The 14058-nt window shown below is 48.8% G+C and overlaps 1 protein-coding gene across 18 annotated transcripts in view; it reads left to right on the top strand.

Moving 5' to 3' along the window:
* EPB41 (erythrocyte membrane protein band 4.1) overlaps window positions 1-14058 on the top strand; it is a 95109-nt gene that overhangs the window by 12471 nt on the left and 68580 nt on the right. Inside the window, exon 1 of one of the 18 annotated variants that reach the window (XM_082296792.1) lies at window positions 6639-6761. The exons of the other annotated variants lie outside the window; for them this stretch is intronic. The gene's annotated coding sequence lies outside the window, so the exon portion shown is untranslated. Of the gene's footprint in view, window positions 1-6638; window positions 6762-14058 lie in introns of those variants that run through there. 18 annotated transcript variants of the gene reach the window in all.

Genomic DNA, 14058 nt, shown 5'->3' with positions numbered 1-14058 from the left:
TTTCCCGCCCAGCTCCGTGGGCCGTGCAGAGCAGTTGCTACTGTTCTTGGAGAGCCATTCATGCCGTGGCAGCTGTGAGCCCACTTCAAAACAGTTACTCCTTTGAGACTTGCTTCCCTTTTGCTTGATGGTTGGAGAAACCCTGCTGTGGAGACAAATAATTAGAAATAAAAGATGGCAGCTTAATGATTATTAGCTTTTCTGACGCAGCCTGCAGTGAGTGCAGGGTGAGACTGGCGTCTCCAAGCTGCTGCTGCATCTCCTGCTCCAAAGATTTACTGTGTGCACTGTTACTGTGCAGCCTCAGTGGACCTGCAGAACGCCCTGAAAAGACAGAGTTGTTATTTATTTTAGTTACAAACCTTTTCAGACTCTTGGCAATTAACTGTGACAATGGCAGTATGCTTCCTGCCCTCGCCTCCCTGTCTCTCCATCCATGCCCACAACTTTCCTTGACAACTTCTTACCCCCTCGCCCTTCTCCATTACTTGGATTCTGTTTATAAATATGAACCACTTTGGGTTTTCTTAATAAAATAAGCATGGAAGGTTACTACCTTAAAAAAACCCCAAAATGCCTTATTTTGAGCTCCAGAAAAACTGACAGCAGTGGGATGCTATCCTCTGGGATTCTGTCGTATTGATATTAATCTTTTTGAAGCTGGTATCCATGACTGCCCGTTTCAGAGGTTAATATACTGCATTTCAAGCAAGCTGAGATCTTTTTAATTTGCGATATGGAAATGTGCACCAATTAATCATTGTGCACCTGCAGAAATGCCTCTGGGCAGACTTTGGCTGTGCTCTATCAGGTTCTGGGAACATCCGTAGGCAAGACTCAGAGTGATGAGTCTGATCCAGTTTAGTAGCTCAAGACAAACCCTTCGAGGTCCAAGGATGTGTCAGGCAGGGGAGGCAGTGCTGGACAAGGTGGTGCAGAGCTTTGGCTCTTATTTGTGGAAAAAATAATGGTTAGAAGTTGTATTTGTTCTCCATTGGTAAATTTTAATTAAATAAATGTTGGGTTTTGCCAGGTGTCCCTCACTGAGGCACAGGTCTAGCCCTTGATCACCAGTTGCTGTCTGTTGACTAGTGCTGGGTTCGTGGCTTGTGTGAATTTGCTGCTTGGCCTTTCTTTGGATTACATGGGATGTGTTAGTGCAGACCCAAATGCTCTCTACCAAGTATCTGCCTCAAACTTACAGCCAGGTACACACTAGTCCTAAATAAACCCTGATCTTGAAACTGTCCTTCCCCAAACCAAAGAGCTCTGAGCATTTTGAAGCCAAGGGATGCTCTTTGCCCAACAAGAGTGTAACATTATGGAGTCAAATCTCCTTCACTGAATTGGTGCCTTTCTGGGGAGAAGCTGCAGTTCAAAACACACCTACCTGGTGTTATTTAAAGAAGCCAGAGTCTCTCTTGGTTGCAGTTTGACTCCTCATCCATGTAAGGACTAAATCACCCCCTGACATCTTTTGTTTGTGGTGCAGCTTGGCTGCCTCCCTGCCGAAGCTCTGGTCTCTTGGTGGCACTCACTGTTATTTTTGGGTGCATTTCAAGAAAGACTGCATAGCTGAGCTTGTCCCCCGCTGAAGGGACAGCTGCCTCCCTGGCCAGGCTGGCTGGTCCTGCTTGGTTTAGGAGGCTGACGCAAGGGCTTGAACTTCTTCCTGCTGCCCAAACATAGGGGTTTCCAGCAGCATTCCTTAAAGAGGGGTAGGGAGTCAAGTGCTGTCTGTGAACACACTCCTCTGGTTTTAGTCATGTCATCTTTTACTGAGACTGCCAGAGAATGAAATCCTGGTAAATGCTTGGAAGGAAGGTGAGGTCTCGAGGTGGTGGAGATGGGTGTGCTGTGGGACAGTCTGAGGCTCCTGTGATGGCTTTTTCCATGGTTCAGTCAGTTTCTTGGGTTGTTTCTGGAGCTCAGGCTCATGCCACGCTGACTGCCTTTTCCTGAGCCTGCACTGCCTGTATTCACAGCATCACCTATAATCTATTCTCCAGGCTTTATTAAACTCTTTCTAGATCCTTTCACTGCAGCCACTCGTATGTTCAATACTTCCTACTCGTACTTGAGAGGAAAAGTATTTCTCTGCCAATACAGAAACATTCGCTGTATGAACACTCGATCCTGCAGGCTGCAGCTGACCTTCTCTAATCTTTAATGGTGCATCTTGGCAGAAATGTGCTTTACACACTGACTCTAAGCCCTAAGTCTAAACAAAGCTGACTCTCCAGGAGCTGTTCTACCCTACACTGGCACACAGCCTGGAGAGAACTGAAGCTTCTCTTCTGTTTAATTCCTCTTTCTTCTTGGAGCTTGTCTGCTGTGCTGCGAGACACTGACTCAAATGAACATCAGCTTCATACAAATCAATGAAAGCCATGACAGGAGCTTTTTGTATCAATTAACCAGATTGCAGGTGGGATGGGAATTCCTGGGTGTACAGACTTAGTTCCCAGCCACCCCCTCTGCTTCCCCCATCTGCCCAAAAGGGATCCATATGAGCCAGCCCAGTACCAAAAAGATCTAATGGCTCAAAAATGGGATTCTTCTGCCCATGGGAAAGAATATGCGGTTTTAGTTTAGCAACAGCAGCCTTTAAAGGCTACAAATTACGGTCAACAAAAGAAAACTCTCCAGAACGAAACCACACAGAAAAGGATGGGAGAAGCAGTTTGGATTTAGCAAAATTGGAGGTGAACTGCCTTGATGCCAAGTGTGATTCCAATACCTAAATCACTCAGTCTCTTTAGCTATGGAGGGTGCTCCTTGGCCCTTTAATAACTATCTCAGCGATGAATGTTGATTTTGGAGAGTGTTATGATGGGCTGGACTACATTTAATCTTTGGTTAAATACATGATACAGAGCCAGGTGAGTGTAGATATTCCAGGTTGCCTTCACTGTGCACACGAGTTGTAGCAAAGCAGTGCAAAGTGTTCTAGACCTTAGTGAAAATTCCTTGAGTTTGCAGTTCAGCCTGTCAGAGGCTTTTTCAGCAGTTAATTCTGTGCTGGAGAGAGGGGTGGGCCGGGAAGAAATGCAGCATTAGCTGAAGGTTCCTTTCCTTCTAGGTGAATCATTTACCTGCAATATCTTAATTCTAGATCACCATTTTATAGGAACACAAAGCTTGAGAAGTTGAAGAGAGGTTTCCTTTCGTCCTCATTCTTGTCTTCTGCTCACGGCCAAATCAGCACTGCTGATGGTGACAGCAAAGCTGGAAGAGGAGCCAAGGGCAGAGGGCCAGGAACTGGCAAAACTGAGCCACCTGCTCTCCTCCCACCTTGTTTGCTTTTGTGAAATGGCTGCCGCAGCAGCACTTGTTTGCAAAGTGCGTGAACGAGGCACAGAAACGGAGTGTGCCTGTTGTGTGTTCACATATGTGTGCGTAATGCGGCTCGTTTAGAGCAGGAGAGATAAAGGATTCATCTGACCAGCTTAATTTCTTTGTTTTCCTAGAACTTGATGTAATCCCGAGTAGTTCTCTTCACCTTAAATCCTGCTTGGTTTGGGGGAGGGAGCACAGCACCAGTGTGATGCACAATTGCTTTGTTTAGATTGGGAATTCCTCACTGGAGGAGCTCCTCCTCGGGGCAAAGAGGAGAGCTCTGTGCCTTTTATTGTTGTGCCAGTAATGCTCTGGGCAGTGTTCCCCGGCACTGATGTAAACTCGGAGCCCTGTTTTACAACAAATCGTACCAGGAGTGTGTCCTGTGGGGCCTATAGAGTGCTGGATCACCTTAAAAAGATCTGTTCTATGAAGAACTTGCTTGAGCTGGATTTAATCTGCTGTCTGGATGCTCCTAGGATGCTGCAGTGTGTCCTGCTGAGCTCCTTGCAAGTGCCTGCACATCACCCAGGCAGAGGGCAAGGTTTGGCATTGTTCTCCATGACCCAGTTGGTTTGCACTGACCGAATCCATCAGGATCTGAGTGCTCCCAGTGGCCTTTTACCTTGCAAGGAACAACCTCTGCCTTAGCCACCCGAAACGCATGCCTAAAATGAATATAATTCCTGTCCTTATTCCTATATCCAGCAGGCAAATACCAAGAAATCCTGACTTATTAAAATAATTCTGTGTCTCTAGATGACTCCCATAAAGCGACTTAAACCAGCTGTAACTGGGAGAGTTCTTTAAATAGTTGCAATCGGGGCTTGGCACAGGGCAAACTGTTCTTACAGTGAAGAATTTAAGAAATTTCCATTACTTCCTATGGGATTTCAGAGGTCAGTTTGGGGCTGTGTAGGAAGGAAAAAGAAGCTAAGCCAGTGACTTCCAGCAGAAGTGTGGTGGTGATGGGTGTATTTCCATGTGCACAAGAGTGGTGGTTTTGGGTTTCTTTTTTCCTTTTTTCCCCATATTTTCTGCTCCCTGTAAAAAACTGCTTTGGTGTAGGCTCAGATCCCCTTGCCCCAGAAGAACATTTTTCAGGCTCTCATGGCACAGACCAAGTGCCTCTTTTCATATTTGATAACTCAACTTTTTAGTTTCTCTTCCTTTAGCTTTGGAGCCAGTCAAACTCTCAACCATTTGTTTAGGGTCTGAAGAGGTGACAGCATCCTTTGCCCTCGTGCACAGCGCGTTGGCAGCTTGCACTAGTGTTCCCTGTGGATAAATGCTTCACCTGGGAATACAAAGTGCAGGAGCTGCTGCTCTCTGTTCTCAGCTGCTGGCAGATGGAGTTGGGGATCATCTGGTGATCTGAGCGCGGTGGATGATGTGCTGTGTGGTGTTAAATCACTGCTTTGATGCAAAGTTTTTGTTGCCCTAGTCTCTCCTCCATGTAATCTGCTGTGTGTGGTGTACGATGAAGCAGTGTGGGTTTGTTTGCTTGTTTTTCTTAGTTGCAAGAAGCTGTTGCCAACCAAAAATTGTGGTTTCTTTGCTCCATGGTTTTCTCCTCAAAGCCCTTTGGACTTGTATTTCTCTTCTGGCAGTGTTTTAAGCCCACCCATGGGTGAGCAGTAGCAAACGTAGCAGTTGTGGTGGGTCAGTACTGAACATCTCACATTCCTCCATGCATTGCCTGGGCTATTAAAATGTGTTAAGTTACTGCACTGGGGACTGAAGTCAGAGCTTCAGGGCATGTTTCAAGGGAACTACCTGTCCCTAATGTAGGAGCAGCGACTTAGAGCTGCCAGACCTTTCCCAGCCTGTGTTTTTTTAATGAAATGTGCTCATCTGAGTCCAAGAAAACCACCACGTAGTCCAGATTTAAGGCAAAAATATCCGCCTTACCTCTCATTAAGGAGCTTTTTGCAAGTGGTCTCAACACTGAGACAAAGACGAGCTGCCCCGTTCTTCTTGGCAGAGCTGAGTGTCATGGATGCATAAAGGAGAAAAGGTAAATAGGTGTGAGAAGCATGTTAATTTTTCTAAAAATCTGGGTATTTTTAGCTCCCATATAGCACAAATGCCCTCAGTGTGTGAGTGGCCCTTGCTAGGTAGGTACCAGTGCAGGCTCAACATGGTGACGGAGCCGTCCAAGCCAGGGTGTGCATCAGCCTTGGGTATTATCTGCTGATGAAGAGGCAGGGCGGTTGCTCTTAATCCAAGCAGAGTAATGTGTCCGAGACCTTAATTCTCTTTGGGAGACAAACGGAGATACCTTGGTGCCAGGCGTATTTTGGGATTGTGCAAATATTTAAGGGGCGATTTGGTTCCTGAGATGAGCAGGCTGGCAGCAGCCTTGCTGGAGCCTTTGGAAGTGCTCAAGAGGCACTCGGCAGCATGTTTTGCTCTGATGTACGTAGCACGGAGAGCTGGACAGCTCTGCTTGACAAAAATAACTTGATTCTAATTTGGCTGTAAGCGAGGAAAACCCGGTCCATGCCGTAGGTGCGGGATTCCAGAGCAGGGGCAGGGCGAGCTCCTCGGGGGTTTCTTGTTGACCAGCGGTCGCTACCTCAAATGTCGTTTTTTTTGGCTTGCCACAGACTGAGGCAGTACCTGTCCGATTACGAATAGCCTTATGCTTAAAAAATGAAGAATATAATAACAGCATAAAGAAAACCCCAACGCTCCCCTCCCCCCCGCCCCCCGTTTCTTCATACACTCCTCCTTGCTTCTCCACCCCGGGTCTCCCTTCAGAGCTGGGCCACGACTTTCTCTGGGAGGCAGCGAACGGTATTTAAAATCTAGGTCACGGAGGGAGGGGGAGCGGCGCTGCCGCCCGCGGTACCGGCGGGCAGGACCCCTCCTGCCCCGTTCCTACCGGACCCGTGCGGCGCCAAATTATCGCCCCCCCGCCACCATCACCTTAGCGAGGAGGGGTGTGTTGGTGGCAGGAACAGGCGGTAGCCCCGTTGTTTCAGCCTCTCGCTGCCGCGGTGTTTTTGTAGCGGGCTCAGGGCGGCCGCTCCGAGCGGTCCCTCCGGGCCGCCCGCGGGAGCGAAACGTGAGGGAACGGGATGGGGGGAGCCAGGAGGGGGCGCGCGCTCCCCCGCCCGCGCCGCCAGCCGCGGTTTCCCCGTAGCCAATAGCGAGGCGGCGCTGGCGTCCCGCCCCTCGCCCTCGGCCAATGAGAACTTACTACAGTGTTATGGGGGGAGGAGGCGGGGCCGGGGGGGGCAGAGCCGCGGGCGGGCGGCAGCGGGCGCGGAGCGGCGGGCGCGGAGCGGGGAGGAGCGGAGACAGAGCGACTGGCTGGGCACGGCACGGCCCGCCACGGCCCCGGGGTGCCGCACCGCAGCGGGGGCTCTGCGGGGCTCGGTGTGAGGCCGGCGGGCGCTGCGCGCGGGGGCGGCCGGGTAAGTGCGCGCGGGAGCGTGTGCGCGGCGCGGGGGAGCGCGCACGGCCTTTGCGCGGCGGGTCCGTGTCCCGGTGTCCCTGTGTCCCTGTCCCCCTGTCCGCAAACGGCGGGCCGGTGCGTGCCCGCGGTCTCTGTGCGGGTGGGCACGTGTATGTGCGCGTGTGTGGTTGTGCACCGCGTGTGAGTGCGTGTGCTCATCTGTGCAAGGTGCGTCTGCACAGCGAGTGTGTGCAGTCAGTGTGCCTGTGGGTGTGAAGGGTGTGTGTGCGTGGGGTGTTGGAGTGTGCACGCGTGGTCTGCGCAAGCACCCCGTGTGTGTGGTTTGTATCGGGGGTGTGGTGTGACTGCTGTGAGCTCTGCGTGTGAGCACTGCGTGTATACGCAGTGCGTGTGCAGTCTGTGCGTGTGTGTGCTCCATGTGTCTGTGCACACCAGGTGAGTGTGCGTGGTGTTTCTGTGTGCACCATGTATATGTGTGTACACACTCTGTGTGTGTGCAGCATGTCTGTGTTTGCCCCGTGTGTGTGCACAGTGTATCTGTGTGTGCAGCGTGTGTTTATGTGACTGAATCCAGCGTGTCTGTGTGTGCACAGCGTGTGTGCGCGTGGCTCATGTGCGAGCGCTCCGTGGGGCTGTGTGTGACATGGAGTTCTTCTGGAAGTCAAAAGGCTGAGGCTCAGCCCGAGACAGGTTCTGCAGGAAGCAAGAAATGGGGATAGCAGGATAGGGGCTCAGGGGAGCTGGCACCCAGTGTTCGCCTTTGCTGGGGCGGAGTTGCCCGGGCTGCCGTGGCCGAGCTGGGATCCCCAGCTCTGCCCGGAGTCCATTGTGCAGGAGGAAGAGGAGGAAGGAGATATGGCGGGGAAGTGCTTCGGGCTTCACAGACCGATGCCTGCTCACCCACCCATGGGACAAATGTGGATGCTGTGGTCTGGCATCAGTCAGGCAACGGCTCTTTCCTGTCTGTGCATCCTGCTTTCTCCTGAGTTCTAGCTCAAGAAAACACCTTAACCCACTGGGAAGCGATGCTTTTCAGCTATCTGGATTTTCCACCAAGGCGTATTTTTATTTCCTATCTCCAGCAAGGCACCGTTTGTAATGAAAATTACTCCAGAGGGTCTGGAATGAGTTAAAATCCACCTCGACCACCTCTGAGTGCTGCAGCTGCAAGTGTCCCAAGTCTTTGCTTCCGTGTTTTCTGGGGAAAAGGAACTTGTTCACCCTTTGTGCACTGGTTTGGGGAAGCTGGTTTTGGACAGGGTCTGGCAAGTCTCCCCTCTATGGCTGTGTAAACGGTTATTCAAGAATTTCATGTTTGGTGGTGAAGAGGAAATTTCTTAGAAATTGTCCAAATTCTGGGGTAGGTGCTATGCTGGTTCAGTTATAATTCTGTGTGTTAATTTAATTAAGATACTGGAGAAGCAAGACAAAATTTGTCCCTTCCAACCCAAACTATTCCATGAAAATCTTATTTCTGAACAGTACCACAAACTCCATTTTTGCCTTACCTTGCTCTTTCCATTTAGGATTTGAAGGCTTTTCAAAAATGCTGGATTTTGCTTGCCTTAGTTTGCTAGATCTGGAGGGATGGTCTTTGAAATAGTGATTCTTATTCACAGTTGAGATATGTAAAAATAATCCCTGTAAGGTCTCGTGGGGCAGAGAATATGCTGGGTCTGTATGAGGGATGCGGAGGGGCTTTACCCTGGCTGCTGCTGCTGTGGAGTGCAATTCCTTTCACAACTAGCTAACTCGTGTGTCACTGCCCCAGGAGCTGCTCCCTTCACTTCAAAGGTTGCTTTGTGGAGATTCAAAGTAGGTTGTTTTTCTGTTTTAATGGCTGGTCCAGCCATATTTTTAATGAATTGAAGGTTTTCCTGCAGCATTTTGTGGTTGTTAAGGGTTGTGTGTCACGTGTCAGTGATGCTGATACCCTTGATATTTGTATTTTACATCATCTTGCATCTTCAGTTGCACTTCTGGGGCAGTTTTGAGCATTGGATGTGATTTAAAAGGCAGTGCGGTCCTTTGCATATCTCTGCTGTCATGGTCTTAATAAAGAAGGTGAGGATTTTCTAGGATTCCCATGGACAAACGTAATCTGCTGTGGAAGGTAAATATCAGGATAAACATAGTGTTCCTTACCTTGAAAACTCAGAGCCGTATGAAACAGAGAGAAGGATGATTTTTTTTTTTCCTAATATAAACACATTCATTATTTCCTGTAACAATTTAGATGATGAGAACAGGAATTACCTGTGTTTTCACCTGATCTCACAATTGCAAGTTAAAACAAATAATCTTATCAGAAGCAAAGCATTTCATGGGAAAGCAGCAATCCTGAGGAGTGAGGACTCCTCTCGGCCTGTTTCCAAACATTGTATGTTCCTAAAGCCTAAAAATGCCTTGGGTGATATTACTCCAAACCTACAGCTCCTGGCTCCGGTATCTCCCCGTCAAGTGCCCGTGTGCTCTGCATGAGCATCCACAGTGTTTGTCCTGACAGCGTTTGATTTTCGGAAAGCGGTAAAACACGTCTCTCCTACTGCCTCGCTTACTGGTTGTTGAGCAGGTATTTGAATGGATGGGACATAGGCTGGTGGGGATGTGGCTTATGTAGTGAGCAGCCTACCTCTACAAATTCATTCATTAGAGATCAGAGTGTTGCTGTGCTGGGGTACCTTGCAGGGATGTTGGGCTGCTCCATGTGCTTTGATACATTGATAAGTAGATGATGCTGTGAATGTGGCACGTGCTGGAATAAAGTTGTGTGTACAGAAGGGTTGCTGATGGAAGGCAGTGGCTCTGTACTAGGTTTTCACAGCAGTTATTTGGCATCTCAAAGGAATCTTAGATTTTGGGGTCAGTGGGTGAACCTCTGGCTCTTCATCCTTGGGGTGGTTCAGTGGAAGTGTTGGCTGAGTGTCCACAGCATCTGACTAGGAGTTTGGGGAGAAACACCTTTCCTTGTGTTCCCAAATGAGGGGTATGTGCTGAGAGCCTTTTCACTTGGGGGAACCGTGACAGTACGTGTGTCACTGCAGGGTGGGTTTTTCTTCAGCCCCTTACTGCCATATTTCACATATTTCTTGGAAAAAACCCTAGAAATCGGTGATGCTCAGAGATCTTGTGTCCATGATGGGTGGGAGAGCTCTGGGCTCTCCCCGGGTATCCTGGCCAGGGATCCCTGCTCCTAGTGGGAGCTTCCCACCCCTCTGTGGATGGAGGCATGCGTGGGGCTGCAGTGGGGAGCTAGAGCTGGGCTGTACTGGTGTGCCACATTGGGTCAGTGTCTGGACCTGCTGGAGCTGCTTTTACATTCCTGGGAATAAGCTGTGATGAATCTAAGGGCTTTAATAGGAGAGTGTGAGGTTCCCTGCAGCACCCCTATGGATGCAAATAATTTCCTATCATAAACCTTATTTTGTACTTTTAAACTCCACTGCAGATCTATTGGCTTCCCTCTAACTTCTGTGCAACGTTCCTTGAGTGTTAAGGAATCGCAGATACTCAGGTTGTTCAGGCTTGGAGCTGTGTTTGTTGCTGTCATGTGTTTCTCTGGGGAAGTTGAATATAGAGCTTTGCATCAGGAGTAGAAATTGCAGTCTGGGCCTGGGGATCTTTTGCAGTGATTATTCTGCTTTCTTGGTGCTTTTCTTTTGCTGTAATCTTGTGTAGATTAACCAGGCAGTGATACGTAAAGGTTTCCCTTTATGTGTCTTATCTACTACTGTTTTGATCAGTATTGTGGTTTCTTAAGTTGCAAAGAACTCTAGGATGTGGCATAGCAGGGATTTATCTTTGTCCATCGGATGGATTAGGTAGGAATGTTCATGGCTTGTACTTAATCCAGATTAATATTATTAGTTTCTTTACGTTCGGTTGGTTGTTTACGCTTGTTTTCTGTTTATGTGAATTTTTGCTTGTGTAATGCCACTCACATTGTGTATTAAAAGCCAGTGCTTTTAATTTGTCTGTGTAGATTGTGTAGATGGACTAAATCTTTCTTTCTCTTTTTCCTTTTTTTTTTTTTTCTTTTTTTAAATGAAGCAGTTCCACAGAGAGGGAAATTGTATGGGCTTGGGGGATGTGTTCAAGCAATCGTACTCTTCCAGGGCATGCTCCTCCAGACCCTGCTGCATTTCTGATCTGGGATTTTTAAACAAATTCCCATGCCAGTTTGCTTTAGCTGCTGTGCTCAGAGCAAACGTCGACAGCAGTGGTTTGTAATTTATAATTTATAAAGTCTCACAGCACTTGAACTCTGGTGCTTTCGGAGGGGACTGAGAATTTTGTATCTCCCTGATCTCAATGCAGAGCCTAAAAGATGTAGGAAGGTGAACAGCTCAGGGGAGTGTTCCTCCTTGCAGGCAGTGGGAGAGCTCCATGACCGCCTAGTTGTGTGGCCGTGGCCACGGTGTTGGGTGCTTCCCTCCCACACGTGTATTTTTGGGGAGCAGCCCAGTCCATCTGCTGGTGAGAGTGACTGCCATGGGATGTCAACCTGACTTTCAGACAGGGTCACACCGTGGAATAACCCTCCATGGCTGCCTTAAGAAACCTGGAGCCCAGACCTATGGAGGATCCTTTGCTCTGTCAAAATCGAGTCCTTCTTACAGGGATCAGCTCAGCCTGAGATGTAACCACAGCAAGACACGCTGTGGCTGGAGCCTGGGGATGGGAGTACACTTTGAAAGCAGTGGAAGAAAAATAGGACTAGTTAGCTATTTCTGTGAAAACCACAATTCCTTTGAACCCCCCAGTCACTGGTTGTAGGCTGATTATTCTGCTCCTTCCCCGCCCCATGGAATGTGTGTGTGTGAGAGAGATAATTAAAAGCTTTTAGTTAAATAAATAACTAAGCTGCTCATGTGGCTTTATAGTAGAATTGCAGAGCCAAACCCTTGGAGGTGGAAGATGGCGTGTGCTGCTGCTGGTCCCACAGCATCTCCTTGCCTTCCCATGCTGGCGTGGCCTTGGAGCGTGATTCCATATGGACTTTTCACCCCTGAGGCCTGTGTATCACTGAATATGAGAGTGAGCAGGGTTTAAGTGGGGACAGTCCCATCCCATTGTGTCCAGGGCTCCAGGCTGTATTTATTCCCTGCTATTCAAACTCTGCTCCGAAGACAGGATTAATCCCCACCCAGGTTCATCTGCGATGCCTGTGTGCAAATGAATCAAAAGCATGAGCTGGTCTTCGCAATTCACTCATGAGATGGTCTGGATGCTCCAAGATGGCTTGAAGGGTGGTTTGGTTTTATCCCTTTGACACAGAGCTTGATGGAACGTTTTATGTTCCAGCCCCGGTTTCTGCCTCCATGAGCTGCCTGCAGTGCCTCGAGCCAGGCACTTGGAAAATGAGAAACATGCAGCTGGTAACCATTCCTGGGGAGTTTTAGGAGTCATTTGTCATTGGGCAGGGGCTGGTTCCTGGGAGGATAAAAATCTTTCAGGTCCAGCTTCAGCTGCCCTAGCCAGCAAATATTTTTCCTCCTGCAGCCCTGCCTTGCATGCTGCCTTCCAGTTCCTGAACCGATGGCTAAGAGCACCCTATAACCAATGTCATAGAATCTCCTGAGTTGGAAGGGACCCACAAGTTGGATCATCAAGTGCAACTCATGGCCCTGCACAGGATACCCCAAGAATCCCACCCTGTGCATCCTTGAGAGCGTTATCCAAACACTCCTGGAGCTCTGGCAGCCTTGGGGCTCTGACCATTCCCTGGGGATTCTGCTCAGTGCCCGCCCACCCTCTGGGGGAAGAAACTTCTGGTGTCTCACCGAAATGTATATCCCTGATTTACCCTCTTAACACGACAGCCAGAGGAGAGCAGGATGCCCTGGGCCTTTATGGGAAAAAGCAAATTTTAGTAGGTGCAGAGGCAGCTCAGGGTGACATTTTTCAGAGTGACAAAAAACTCCCTTAAATCCCCAAACAAAAACTGCTGGTCTGTCCTTTAAATACTGGATTCCGTGTGCACATAGTGTTTTAGTCCTGTTTGCAAAGACAGACATCCTGGCAGTGTCACCTTGACATGCACGCCACACACAAGCCAATGGGACCCTCCGGGGATGCAGCCTCTTGGAGAAGAGCAGTGGTGAGCTGTCATCCTCCTGGGACAAGGGAGTCCTCCTGTCCTTCATGTACATGAAAACTCAGCAGCTCATTTGGTCTGAAAAGTCTTGAAACCCAGCATTAGGCCAAAGTTTTCTGACCTAAATACCTGTTTTACAACTGTTGGTTGGAAGTGATTGACAGGCAAGGTGAAAATTGTGTTTAAATTGTGGGGGTGGTTGTTGGTGTGAAGTCAAAAAAAATCACCTAAGCAGCATCCCTCTTTCTCCTGCATGCGTGTGTGTGTGTAAGTGTGTAGAGGCAATAAAAAGGCCATTTATCATGTAAACATATCCTGACACAGGGAGAAGACTGAGGATGAGTTTCTACAGCTTGTCGGAGGAAGGGGTCGCATTCCATGCAAGGGAACAGCATGTTTAGGACCCTTAGTAGCATGTATTACAATTTGAGCAGGGAGAAATGAGGTGGGATGAGTACCAGGCACTTCCTTGGTGCCCCTCCATCCCTCCTCCTAGGAAATACCAGCACTGCTCCCATGTCCCCTCTGTTCCTCCTGGGATTGGTGCCGGTGGCCGATGCTGATATTGCTGCTTTTTTATCTCCAGCTGCCAACTTGAAAGTGAGTGTGTGTGGTGAGAAGCTCGTGAGAGTCTTGGTGAATAAGCACATGAAGTAGCAACATGATAAACTCAGTGTGGGCTGCCTGGTCCAGCTGCAGGAATAACTTTCATCTAGGAAAAGCTGAAGGAAAGCTTTTGGGGCCTGGAGAGGAGTTAAGTGCAGAGAAAATGCGAGTTTTCAGCTGTTTATATGTATTTCTAGTCAAAAGGGTTTAAGGACCCCCACACTTTCTTGAAGAGGGGGAACAACAAGAAAGAGAAACTGTTTTGGGAGGGGAACAGTGTAGGGTACATATATATTGCTTTTCTATGGATTTTCATGTGCATCCAGGACCCCCTGGGTGTTTAAACACGATGGAAAAGGGGTCTTGCAGACATGTGGGTTGGCTGACTTACACAGATGAACTGGCTTCATTCTTCGGGGCTTTCTGAAAAACTTAATGTTGTAGGGGTGGCCCTGGAGAAGGGGGTTTATCTGCAGTGGGAGCAACTGCATCAACTTGGGAAGGGTGTGCTGGCAGTAGTGGGGGAAAATGGCCACGTGCTGAATTCCTCCAATACTGCTTCCAGTGAGTGCCAGAGTTTCTATGGACTTCG

The sequence above is a fragment of the Coloeus monedula genome (genome assembly GCF_965178545.1).
Source record: "Coloeus monedula genome assembly, chromosome: 24".
Taxonomy (NCBI): domain Eukaryota; kingdom Metazoa; phylum Chordata; class Aves; order Passeriformes; family Corvidae; genus Coloeus; species Coloeus monedula.
The sequence above is the reverse complement of the archived record's forward strand: the minus strand, read 5'-3'. Positions and strand labels throughout refer to the sequence as shown.